Genomic DNA, 14237 nt, shown 5'->3' with positions numbered 1-14237 from the left:
TCATCCTCAATCATGCCGTGGGGCCCAAATGGCTTGAGGGGACTGTAATAGACAAAGAGGGGAACAGGGTCATCGTGGTTAAACTTAACAATGGGCAGATATGCCGTAAGCATCTGGACCAAGTAAAAAAGAGGTTCAGCATAGACACTGAGGAACCTGAGGAAGAGCATGAGATGGTGCTCACACCACCTACAATGAACGAGTAACAAGAACATTCGGCAGCATTCACAGTCGCTGCGGTCAGCCAAGGCTCAACAACCAGAGCCCCAACTGCGGCGCTCCACAAGGGAGCGTAGACCACCTGAATGACTGAACCTATTATCCCAATAAGACTTTGGGGGGGGGGGGGGGCGATGTCATAGAAACATAGAAACATAGAAAATAGGTGCAGGAGTAGGCCATTCGGCCCTTCTAGCCTGCACCGCCATTCAATGAGTTCATGGCTGAACATGCAACTTCAGTACCCCATTCCTGCTTTCTCAACATACCCCTTGATTCCCCTAGTAGTAAGGACTTCATCTAACTCCTTTTTGAATATATTTAGTGAATTGGCCTCAACAACTTTCTGTGGTAGAGAATTCCACAGGTTCACCACTCTCTGGGTGAAGAAATTCCTCCTCATCTCGGTCCTAAATGGCTTCCCCCTTATCCTTAGACTGTGTCCCCTGGTTCTGGACTTCCCCAACATTGGGAACATTCTTCCTGCATCTAACCTGTCTAACCCCGTCAGAATTTTAAACATTTCTATGAGGTCCCTTCTCATTCTTCTGAACTCCAGTGAATACAAGCCCAGTTGATCCAATCTTTCTTGATAGGTCAGTCCCGCCATCCCGGGAAATCAGTCTGGTGAACCTTCGCTGCACTCCCTCAATAGCAAGAATGTCCTTCCTCAGGTTAGGAGACCAAAACTATACACAATACTCCAGGTGTGGCCTCACCAAGGCCCTGTACAATTGTAGCAACACCTCCCTGCCCCTGCACTCAAATCCCCTTGCTATGAAGGCCAACATGCCATTTGCTTTCTTAACCGCCTGCTGTACCTGCATGCCAACCTTCAATGACTGATGTACCATGACACCCAGGTCTCTGTGCACCTCCCCTTTTCCTAATCTGTCACCATTCAGATAATAGTCTGTCTCTCTCTTTTTACCACCAAAGTGGATAACCTCACATTTATCCACATTATACTTCATCTGCCATGCATTTGCCCACTCACCTAACCTATCCAAGTCGCTCTGCAGCCTCATAACATCCTCCTCGCAGCTCACACTGCCACCCAACTTAGTGTCATCCGCAAATTTGGAGATACTACATTTAATCCCCTCGTCTAAATCATTAATGTACAGTGTAAACAGCTGGGGCCCCAGCACAGAACCTTGCGGTACCCCACTAGTCACTGCCTGCCATTCTGAAAAGTCCCCATTTACTCCTACTCTTTGCTTCCTGTCTGACAACCAGTTCTCAATCCATGTCAGCACACTACCCCCAATCCCATGTGCTTTAACTTTGCACATTAATCTCTTGTGTGGGACCTTGTCGAAAGCCTTCTGAAAGTCCAAATATACCACATCAACTGGTTCTCCCTTGTCCACTCTACTGGAAACATCCTCAAAAAATTCCAGAAGATTTGTCAAGCATGATTTCCCTTTCACAAATCCATGCTGACTTGGACCTATCATATTACCTCTTTCCAAATGCACTGCTATGACATCCTTAATAATTGATTCCATCATTTTACCCACTACCGATGTCAGGCTGACCGGTCTATAATTCCCTGTTTTCTCTCTCCCTCCTTTTTTAAAAAGTGGGGTTACATTGGCTACCCTCCACTCCATAGGAACTGATCCAGAATCAATGGAATGTTGGAAAATGACTGTCAATGCATCCACTATTTCCAAGGCCACCTCCTTAAGTACTCTGGGATGCAGTCCATCAGGCCCTGGGGATTTATCGGCCTTCAATCCCATCAATTTCCCCAACACAATTTCCCGACTAATAAGGATTTCCCTCAGTTCCTCCTCCTTACTAGATCCTCCGACCCCTTTTATATCCGGAAGGTTGTTTGTGTCCTCCTCAGTGAATACCGAACCAAATTACTTGTTCAATTGGTCCGCCATTTCTTTGTTCCCCGTTATGACTTCCCCTGATTCTGACTGCAGGGGACCTACGTTTGGCTTTACTAACCTTTTTCTCTTTACATATCTATAGAAACTTTTGCAATCCGTCTTAATGTTCCCTGCAAGCTTCTTCTCGTACTCCATTTTCCCTGCCCTAATCAAACCCTTTGTCCTCCTCTGCTGAGTTCTAAATTTCTCCTAGTCCCCGGGTTCGCTGCTATTCTGGCCAATTTGTATGCCACTTCCTTGGCTTTAATGCTATCCCTGATTTCCCTTGATAGCCACGGTTGAGCCACCTTCCCTTTTTTATTTTTACGCCAGACAGGAATGTACAATTGTTGTAGTTCATCCATGCGGTCTCTAAATGTCTGCCATTGCCCATCCACAGTCAACCCCTTCAGTATCATTCGCCAATCTATCCTAGCCAATTCACGCCTCATACATTCAAAGTTACCCTTCTTTAAGTTCTGGACCATGGTCTCTGAATTAACTGTTTCATTCTTCATCCGAATGCAGAATTCCACCATATTATGGTCACTCTTCCCCAAGGGGCCTCGCACAACAAGATTGCTAATTAATCCTCTCTCATTACACAACACCCAGTCTAAGATGGCCTCCCCCCTAGTTGGTTCCTCGACATATTGGTCTAAAAAACCATCCCTTATGCACTCCAGGAAATCCTCCTCCACCGTATTGCTTCCAGTTTGGTTAACCCAATCTATGTGCATATTAAAGTCACCCATTATAACTGCTGCACCTTTATTGCACGCACCCCTAATTTCATGTTTGATGCCCTCCCCAACATCACTACTACTGTTTGGAGGTCTGTACACAACTCCCACTAACGTTTTTTGCCCTTTGGTATTCTGCAGCTCTACCCATATAGATTCCACATCATCCAAGCTAATGTCCTTCCGAACTATTGCCTTAATTTGCTCCTTAACCAGCAATGCTACCCCTCCTCCTTTTCCTTTTATTCTATCTTTCCTGAATGTTGAATACCCCTGGATGTTGAGTTCCCAGCCCTGATCATCCTGGAGCCACGTCTCCGTAATCCCAATCACATCATATTTGTTAACATCTATTTGCACAGTTAATTCATCCACCTTATTGCGGATACTCCTTGCATTAAGACACAAAGCATTCAGGCTTGTTTTTTTTAACACCCTTTGTCCTTTTAGAATTTTGCTGTACAGTGGCCCTTTTTGTTCTTTGCCTTGGGTTTCTCTGCCCTCCACTTTTCCTCATCTCCTTTCTGTCTTTTGCTTATGCCTCCTTTTTGTTTCTCTCTGTCTCCCTGCATTGGTTCCCATTCCCCTGCCATATTAGTTTAAATCCTCCCCAACAGCACTCGCAAACACTCCCCCTAGGACATTGGTTCCGGTCCTGCCCAGGTGCAGACCGTCCGGTTTGTACTGGTCCCACCTCCCCCAGAACCGGTTCCAATGCCCCAGGAATTTGAATCCCTCCCTGCTGCACCACTGCTCAAGCCACGTATTCATCTGCGCTATCCTGCGATTCCTACTCTAACTATCACGTGGCACTGGTAGCAATCCCGAGATTACTACTTTTGAGGTCCTACTTTTTAATTTAGCTCCTAGCTCCTTAAATTCGTTTCGTAGGACCTCATCCCTTTTTTTACCTATGTCGTTGGTACCAATGTGCACCACGACAACTGGCTGTTCTCCCTCCCTTTTTAGAATGTCCTGCACCCGCTCTGAGACATCCTTGACCCTTGCACCAGGGAGGCAACATACCATCCTGGAGTCTCGGTTGCGGCCGCAGAAACGCCTATCTATTCCCCTCACCATTGAATCCCCAATCACTATTGCTCTCCCACTCTTTTTCCTGCCCTCCTGTGCAGCAGAGCCAGCCATGGTGCCATGAACTTGGCTGCTGCTGCCCTCCCCTGATGAGTCATCCCCCTCAACAGTACCCAAAGCAGTGTATCTGTTTTGCAGGGGGATGACCACATGGGACTCCTGCATTACCTTCCTTGCACTGCTCTTCCTGTTGGTCTTCCATTCCCTATCTGGCTGTGGACCCTTTCCCTGCGGTATGACCAACTCGCTACACATGATACTCACGTCATTCTCAGCATCGTGGATGCTCCAGAGTGAATCCACCCTCAGCTCCAACTCCGCAACGCGGACCGTCAGGAGCTTGAGGTGGATACACTTCCTGCAGATATAGTCGTCAGGGACACTGGTGTCGTCCCTGAGTTCCCACATGGTACAGGAGGAGCATAACACCCGACCGAGCTCTCCTGCCATGACTTAACCCTTAGATACACTTAAATTGACAACAACAATGTTAAAAGTTACTCACTGATATAGAAGAGAAAAAAGAAAAAGTACTCACAATCACCAGCCAATCACTTAACCTCTTGGCTGTGATGTCACCTTTTGATTTCTTTCTACTTCTTTTTTGCCTTCTCCCTGTAGCTGCACAAGTCACGCCTTTTATAGGCCTCTCCACGCACCTCCTCGACGCTGCTCCCGACTGCCGCCGACACTGGGCCCCGGACTCCCTGCTGTGCCTTTTATAGGCCTCTCCAACGGACCTCCTCGACGCTGCTCCCGACTGCCGCCGACGCTGGGCCCCAGACTCCCTGCTGTGCCTTTTATAGGCCTCTCCACGCACCTCCTCGACGCTGCTCCCGACTGCCGCCGACGCTGGGCCCCGGACTCCCTGCTGTGCCTTTTATAGGCCTCGCCACGCACCTCCTCGACGCTGCTCCCGACTGCCGCCGACGCTGGGCCCCGGACTCCCTGCTGTGCCTTTTATAGGCCTCTCCACGCACCTCCTCGACGCTGCTCCCGACTGCCGCCGATGTATGTAACCTCTACGTAACACCACTGCAATACTGTATATACTTAAGCAATGCACACCTTGACCACAGGGGGTGAACTTGTGGGAGATACTCCTTACCTGGTCATCCAGGTATATAAAGGGAGGTCCCACGCAGGGTCATCACTTCTTGGTCCTGTGAATAAAGGTTCAGGTCATAGAGTGACCTTGTCCATAGAATGTGCCATTGAGTAAGGACTTTACATAAAGAACAGGTGGTGGATGGAGAAAGCACAGGAGATACAACAACTAGTCGATAGCCACGATATACAAGGATTCTTCGCTGCAATCAAGGCCACTTACAGTCCAAACTCCCAAGGCCCCACCCCACTGCTGGCCAAGAATGGGGAAACATTCATCAAGGACACCGAGGCTGTCAGGGCCCGATGGAAGGAGCACTTTGAAGATCTCCTCAATCGAGACTCTGCCTTTGACACCAGTGCTCTTGATTTCATCCCGCAGCATGCCACCCGCCATCAACTCAGTGAAACTCCAACGTTGCACGAGGTGGTCAAAGCCATAAAACAGCTTAAGAATAACAAGGCTACGGGTGCGGATGGAATCCCTGCTGAGGCGCTAAAATATGGCGGACAGGCGCTGTTGGCGCGGATACATGACCTCATCTCTCTCATCTGGAGGGAGGAGAGCATGCCGGGAGATCTGAGAGATGCAGTGATTGTGACCATTTTTAACAAGGGGGACAAGTCCGACTGTGGCAACTACAGGGGAATCTCCCTGCTTTCAGCCACTGGGAAAGTTGTCGTTCGAGTTCTCCTCAATCGTTTTCTCCCTGTGGCCGAGGAGCTCTTCCCGGAATCACAATACGGATTTCGTCCCCTATGGGGCACAACAGACATGATCTTTACAGTGCGCCAGTTGCAGGAAAAATGCAGGGAGCAGCACCAGCCCTTATACATGGCCTTTTTCGATCTTACAAAGGCCTTTGACACTGTCAACCGTGAGGGTCCATGGAGCGTCCTCCTCCGTTTCGGATGCCCCCAAAAGTTTGTCAACATCCTTCGCCTGTTTTACGATGACATGCAGGCCGTGATCCTTACCAACAGATCCATTACAGACCCAATCCATGTCTGGACCGGGGTCAAATAGGGCTGCGTTATCGCTCCAACCCTCTTCTCAATCTTCCTCGCCCCCATGCTCCACCTCACAATCAACAAGCTCCCCACTGGAGTGGAACTAAACTACAGAACCAGTGGGAAGCTGTTTAATCTACATCGCCTCCGGGCCAGGTCCAAGATCACCCCAACCTCTGTCATTGAGCTGCAGTATGCGGACGACACCTGCATCTGCGCACATTCAGAGGCTGAACTCCAGGATATAGTCAATGTATTCACTGAGGCATATGAAAGCATGGGCCTTACGCTTAACATCCGTAAGACAAAGATCCTTCACCAGCCTGTCACCGCCGCACAGCACTGCCCTCCAATCATCAAGATCCATGGCGCGGCCCTGGACAACGTGGACCATTTCCCATATCTCGGGAGCCTTTTATCAACAAAGGCAGACATTGCTGCGGAGATTCAACATCACCTCCAGTGCGCCAGCGCAGCCTTCGGCCGTCTGAGGAAAAGAGTGTTTGAAGACCAGGCCCTCAAATCTACCACCAAACTCATGGTCTACAAGGCTGTAGTAATACCCGCCCTCCTGTATGGATCTGAGGCATGGATGATATATAGAAGGCACCTCAAGTCGCTGGAGATATATCAGCAATGATGTCTCCGCAAGATCCTGCAAATCCCCTGGGAGGACAGGCGGACCAACATCAGTGTTCTCGACCAGGCCAACATCTCCAGTATTGAAGCACTGACCACACTCGATCAGCTTTGCTGGGCAGGCCACATAGTACGCATGCCAGATACAAGACTTCCTAAGCAAATGCTTTATGCGGAGCTCCTTCATGGTAAACAAGCTAAAGGAGGACAGCGGAAACATTATAAGGACACCCTCAAAGCCTCCCTGGTAAAGTGCGACATCACCACTGACACCTGGGAAACCCTGGCCGCAGACCGCCCGAGGTGGAGAAAGTACATCCGGGAGGGCGTTGAGCTCTTGGATTCTCAACGCAAAGAGCATGAAGAGACCAAGCGCAGGCAGCGGAAGGAGAGTGTGGCAAACCAATCCCACCCACCCCTTCCCCCAACGAATGTCTGGGTCTCACCTGTAACAGAGTCTGTGGCTCTCGTGTTGTACTGTTCAGCCATCAAAGAACTCACTTCGGGAGTGGAAGCACGTCCTCCTCGATTCCGAGGGACTGCCTTTGATGATGATGATGATGACCCATAGAATCTAAATACCATTTATTTAAAACATTTGCCATGGCATTTGCTGTACAAGTCATATAGAGCTTGAGATTATTTGGCAAACTAAGCTAAATAAAATCGTGCTTGAGTCAACAATGGCCCAGATTATGCTGTGGCAGGGCATCTTACGACATTTGCTGTTGGTTCAACTTGCCCTTGCAGATTTAGGTTTTAAAATTATTGTATTGTAAGTTGCTGAAAATGTGAGCTGATAACATCGCAGCGAGAGAAACCGGGCATCTGGGACCTGAGTGACCAGGGCAAACAATGGTGTATCTCCGTAACCAATCAGATTGAAGGATTGAGAAGGAAGTATAAATTAGCGTGGGCGAATTCTCAAATCAGGTATAGCAAGAGAACTAAAGAGAAAGAACGAATGATTAGATTAAGAAGGAGAGATAAAAAAGACAATGGAAAAGTAAAAAAAAAAATTAATGTAACATTTTTAAAATCTCTTAAATTAATACCTGAAGGAATGAGACTCCACATTTGTAATAGCTAATTTTCAGTGCCAGATAGGGAATAGTTAACACTTATCACATTTTTGAAAGAGTACTTAGACTTGAAATTACAAGATTTAACTTTCTGTGGCGATTTTAGTTCATATCTCCCTGTAAATATAACTTCACGCCTTTCAATGCATTTCAATGGTGAGCCAGACAGCAAGATGCTGTTTTCGCGAAGCTAACAGTGGAGCGACGAATCTCGGACAGCAACTATTAGATTTCTGAGTTTAACTGTGCATCTGCCGTTTGCCTGTTGTTTGCTGTACCATTTGCACATAAATAACGGTGAGTGCCGTTAGCCTCACCGTTATTTTGACTGCAAAATCTGGCCCACTGGCTCGCATCCCATCTTGAAGCATAAGAACAATAGTGTCATCAGCAACATTAATTATCCATTGATCTTTTACATGTTTATCGTTGTAAATCTAGTGATGTTGACTGCTCAGTATTGATGTTTTTTTTAACATTTCTTCCATGAGTTATTTTCTAGGCAAGACATTTTCTCTGTAAAATTTCACTTTTATTCATTTGTCACCTTAGCCCTAAGAGGACAGATGCCCCGCCTACTTCAGTGTCACCTATAAAGAGCTGCTCGGACATAGCTGTCAGCACATAGCTGTCTTCTTTGATTTTCATTCCTCTGGCTTGGAAATAGTGCAGCCTCTTAATTCGTTTATGCTTGATGTGAACAGGAGCAGGCCATACGGCCCCTCGAGCCTGCTCCGCCATTTAATACGATCATGGCTGATCCGATCATGGACTCAGGTCCACTTCCTTGCCCGCTCCCCATAACCCCTTGTTCCCTTATCGGTTCAGAAACTGTCTCTCTCTGTCTTGAATTTATTCAATGACCCAGCTTCCACAGCTCTCTGAGGCAGCGAATTCCACAGATTTACAACCTGCTGAGAGTAGAAATTTCTCCTCATCTCTGTTTTAAATGGGCGGCCCCTTATTCTAAGATTATGCCCCCCAGTTCTAGTCTCCCCTATCAGTGGTAACATCCTCTCTGCATCCACCTTGTCAAGCCGCCTCATAATCTTATACGTTTTGATAAGATCATCTCTCATTCTTCTGAATTCCAATGGGTAGAGGCCCAACCTACTCAACCTTTCCTCATAAGTCAACCCCCTCATCTCCGGGGATTAACAAGCAAGTGCTCAACAACACCGCATTGCCAATCAAAATTTAATTAGTAGTAGTCTGATGATGTGAAATAGTTTTAAATACATTCACTTATTTGAATGAGGGGCCGGTAATGTGGTGGTTGATGCTGGGAATGCAGCAGTGCAGTGTGTGTGAGTGACCCAGAACACCAGGTGCTCATGTCCTAGATTAGTTTTGTATCCATTTTGCATAGTGAACTGGAAAACACAGGTGGTTCACTGCATTGGTTCATTAAGAAAGCAAATGGTATGTTGGCCTTTATTACAAGAGGATTTGAGTATGAGTAAAGATGTCTCACTGCAATTATATAGACCCCTGGTGAGACCGCACCTGGAGTACTGTGTACAATTTTGGTCTCCTTTTCTAAGGAAGAATATATTTGCCATAGAGGGAGTGCAATGAAGGTTCACCAGACTGATTCCTGGGTTGGGGGATTGTCCTTTGAGGAGAGATTGAGTAGATTAGGCCTATAATCTCTAGAGTTTAGAAGAATGAGAAGTGATCTCATTGAAACATACAAAATTCCTACAGGGCTTGACAGGGTAGATGCAGGGAGGATGTTTCCTCTGGCTGGGGAGTCTAAAACCAGGGGTCACAGTCTCAGAATAAGGGGTCAGTCATTTAGGACTGAGCTGAGGAGAAACTTCTTCACTCAGAGGGTGATGAATCTTTGGAATTCTCTACCCCAGAGGGCTGTGGAAGCTCAGTCGTTGAGTGTATTCAAGGCACAGATCGATAGATTTTTGGATATTAAGGGAATCAAGGGATATGGGGATAGTGCAAGAAAGTGGAGTTGAGGTAGAAGATCGCCATGATCTTATTGAATGGCGGAGCAGGCTCGAGGGACCAAATGGCCTACTCCTGCTCCTAATTCTTATGTTCTTATTAAATCCCCCAAATTGATTCAAGTGAAGTGATGGTCCCACAATGCGTTCAGTATGCCTGAACAGCTCTCCAATCACTGAGCATCCATCTGCAATGGTGGAAGACCCAATTAGCTTTGGTGGGTCCTTTTTTTAAGGAGAGTTTGTGTCACATTTCATTTTGCCTATTTTTCCATAGAAAGGATTTGAAAATAAGTATTACTTTTAACATTATTTTAAAAACAAGCATATTTTCACAAATTTAAAAAAGGCGCCTAGAGGCTAAACAATAACCAATTGTTTAGCTTGTCTGGGTCAATGAAGAACACCTCACATTCATTGGGGGTAATTTTGACTTTGGATGATCAAATAAAATGTGATATTGGATCAACTGCCCATTAAGTTGGGAGAAATGCATAATGGGTGGCTGATCTGATATCACCTATTTTACACAACTGTCCAAAGTCAAAACTACCCCCATTGTATTGGAAATTCTTTGATCCTATCTGCCAGTGAAGAGGGAGATGAAAAAAGACAGGGCCACAAGCAGGGATGATTTTTGAAACAGAAAGGCAGTCAGGCTTTTAAACAGAGAACTGCAAAAGTTTTAGACAGGCTCATGAAGTCACAAATGCTGGAGAAACAGAAAACATCTTGTTTGAGTCAAATAAGACAACCACTGATTTGGGGGGGCATGGCACGTTCTTTCATTTGTATCAATATCTGAAAATACGTTGAACTGATTGGATTAATTGAAACTGATCATAATTGTTGCTCTGTATGTCAGCCGCTGTGAAATAAAGCGGCTTAACAATTTGTATTAAGCCTTGCCTCACCAGGTGTTTGTTTCGTCTGCTTTCAGAAAGATAAAGTATGTGTGTGCAAGACACGAACATATGATTTAGGTCACATGGTGCAGACTATTTTTACACTCCTGGGTTATATTATTGTATAAGCAGATATAGGGCAGTGTAAATCAATTCCCACAAAGTAAAACTTCCATCACTTAAAGGAACAACTGAACTCACTGAACTCCAGCCTCCATTCGACTTGGCTGTATCATTTTATGTACCGGCTCTGGAAGAAGAAGAGGAGGATCAAAGGAGGCCTACGTTTACATCTTAGGCACTTCAGATATAGCTGCTCTTGCCCTGTGTCTACATATCTAAGCATTAAAAAATATTTATTTGTTCTTCCTTGTATCTCTCTCCACTCACATTCACTTTCCACTCCTAACCCCACTTTCTCTTGTTTCTTTCCTCTCTCCCCCTCATGCCCTCTCTGAGCTCATCTTGTCCAGGTGACCCACCTCCTGCTCCTTTGACCATATTCCCACCAAACTGCTGACCACCCAACACTCCTTCCTGTCTCCATGTTAGCTGATATTGTTAAAGGGTTCCTCTCCTCTGGTACAGTCCTCTCCATTTCAAAACTGCCTGCATTACCCCCTTCTCAAAAAACCCACTCTTGACCCCTCTGTCCTTGCAAACTATCACCCATCTCCAACCTTCCTTTCCTCTTAAGTCCTTAAATGTGTTGTCACCTCCCAAATCCATGCCCACCTTTCCTACAACTCCATCTTTGAACTGTACCAATCAGGTTTCCGCCTTTGCCACAGCACTGCAACGGCCCTTAATAAAGTGACAAATAACATTCCATGTGACTGTGACCATGGTTAACTTACCCTCCTCGTTCTTCTCAATCTGTCTGCAGCCTTTGACACAGTTGACCACACCATTTTCCTCCAACGACTCCTCTGTTGTCGAGTTGGGTGGGACTGTCCTCGCCTGGTACCATTCCCATTTATCCAGTCATAGCCAAACAATCACCTGCAATTGATTCTCTTTCAGATCCTGCACTATTACTTTTGTAGTCCTCCAAGGGTCTATCCTTGACCCCTTTCTATTTCTCATCTACATGCTGCCCCTCGGTGACATAATCCAAACACACAGGTTCCACATGTACACTGACAACACTCAGCTCAACCTCTCCACTGCCTGTAATTTGTCAAGCTGCTTAGTTGACCTCCAGTATTGGATGAACAGGAATTTCCTCCAACTAAATATTGGGAAAACAGAAGCCATTGTCTTCGGTTCCCACCACAAACTCCGTTCCCTAGTATACCGACTCTATCCCTGTCCCTGGCCACTGTCTGAGGCTGAACCAGACCGATCGCAACATCTTTGTCCTATTTGACCCTCAGCTGAGCTTCCGACCCCATACCTCTCCATCACTGACAGCTTACTTCCACCTCCATGACATCACCTGTCTCCACCCTTGCCTGAGCTCATCTGCTACTGAATCCCTCATCCATGCCTTTGTTTCGTCTAGATTTAATCATTCCAATGCTCTCCTGCTTGGCCAACTGCCTTGCAAGCTCATCTAAAACCCTGCTTCCTGTATCACACCAAGTCCCGTTCACCCATCACACCTTTGCTCACTGACCTACATTGGCTCCCGCTCCAGCCAGGCCTTGATTTTAAAATTCTCATCCTTGTTTTCAAATCCTTCTATATGGTCTTACCATCCCTACTCTGTAACCTCCTTAAGCCCTAAAACACTTCGAGACCTCTGTGCTCCTCCAATTCTGGTCTTTTGCGCATCCCTGATTTTCTTTTCTCCACCATTGGCGACTGTGCCTTCGGCTGCCTAGGCCCAATGCTCTGGAATTCCCTCCCTAATCCTCTTCACCACTCTTTCGTTCTCTTTAAGCCACTCCTTAAAACCTACCTCTTTGACCAAGCTTTTGTTTCTCTTTCTCCTTATTCTCCTTATGTGGCTCAGTGCCAAATTTCTGCGAAGCCCTTGGGACATTTTACTACGATAAATGCACTATATAAATGCAAGTTGTTATTGTTCTTGGAATGTGAACAATGCTGGAAGGCTAAATTTATTACCCATCCCTACCTGCTCTGAGAAAGTGGTGGTGGACCTTTTCCTTGAACCAGTGCAGTGTTTGTGGTGATGATGCCTCCATGATGGTATTAGATAGAGAATTCCAGCATTTTGACTTCATTGAGATGAAAGATTGTCTAAATCAGGATGGCATATGATTTGGAGGGGAACTTACATGTGATGCTGTTCTCATGACATTGCTGTTCTTCTTCTTGATGTTGGAAGTCATGGGGCAGGGAAATGCTGTAAAAGTAAGCCAGTGATTTTCTGCAGTGCATCGTATAATATTGCAGCCACCACGTGTTGGTGTTGGAGGAGGTGATGATCAAATAGAATGCTTTTTCCTGGATCGTGTTGAGCTTCCTGAGTGCTGTTGTAGCTGCACCCATCCAGACGAATGGTTAGTGGATGGTGGAGAACCAATGAGGGGGGTCAGGAAGTGAGTACCCAGTCTTTGTCCTGCTCTTGTAGCTCTAGTATTGCTATGGCTGGTCCAGTCAAGCTTTTGCTTAATGGGTGACTCCCAAAATATTGATGGTGGGGGGAAGGGGTGGGAGGAAGGGGTGGGGGTGCTTTTGTTGTTGGAGATGATTATTGCTTGGCACTTATGTGACTCGAATGTTACCTGCTATTTGTCAACCTATGTCTGGATATTTCTTTTGGACTACTTTGGTATTTATTCTCAATTTATGTACAATTGTGCTTTAAATCCTTGATGGGTACAGCATCACACGAATCCTGGGCCCAATAGCCTTAGTGGGCAGATTATTGCTGAACTTGGCACGGACCATGCCACTATTTCCATGAGCATGAGTCACCTTACCCCAAATGACATAAGTCTTGTTTGGTTTACCACTAGAAGTGACAGTGTTGTTCTTTGCTTTGTAGATGTAGGCACATCTCTTGCCCAGGTAAAATTATGTTTCATCATGGCAATAAGCCCCCTCAATCTTCAGGAGAACAGTATGCTCTGGTTGGTTTTGAAGGCTTTGTTTATAGACAGTGAACACAGCTTTGCACCACAATCTTCCAGATATTGTGAGAATGCAGCGGAATAGTCTGCTGGGAATCCTCCAGATCCTGCTGTAGGTTGGCATGGTTGCACCATTGTCAGAGGAGTCATAGATAGAGGTGAACACTGTAAAATCATCAGCACCCACTTCTGCCCTTATGACAGAAGAAAGGACATTGATAAAGCAGTTGTAGATGATTGGGCTGAGGATTTTGCCTTTGGAAACTTCTCAGTTGATGTCCTGAGGCTTTGATGATTGGTTTCCAACAACCAATGACCAAAATCCTCTGTGTCAGGTATAACTGCAGCCATTAGAAAGATTTTTCATTTGCCTCTGTCCGTGTCTGGATCAAGGCTATGTCAAGGTCTGGAGCTGAGTGATTTTGGCAGACCCCGAACTGAACATTGGCGAGTAAGCTATTGGTGAAGCTCGTAGCTAGGTGTACATGTACATATAGGAATGTTTAAACTTTTTAAACAATGATTTGCGTAATTAGAATGATCTATAGGGG

At 46.1% G+C, this 14237-nt stretch overlaps 1 pseudogene; it reads right to left on the bottom strand.

The window, feature by feature from the left end:
* Positions 1-13417: 13417 nt before the first annotated feature.
* LOC139266642 (large ribosomal subunit protein eL33-like) lies at positions 13418-13810 on the bottom strand (annotated as a pseudogene).
* Positions 13811-14237: the final 427 nt, after the last annotated feature.

This window comes from Pristiophorus japonicus, chromosome 7 (assembly GCF_044704955.1).
Source record: "Pristiophorus japonicus isolate sPriJap1 chromosome 7, sPriJap1.hap1, whole genome shotgun sequence".
NCBI lineage: Eukaryota > Metazoa > Chordata > Chondrichthyes > Pristiophoridae > Pristiophorus > Pristiophorus japonicus.
The sequence above is the reverse complement of the archived record's forward strand: the minus strand, read 5'-3'. Positions and strand labels throughout refer to the sequence as shown.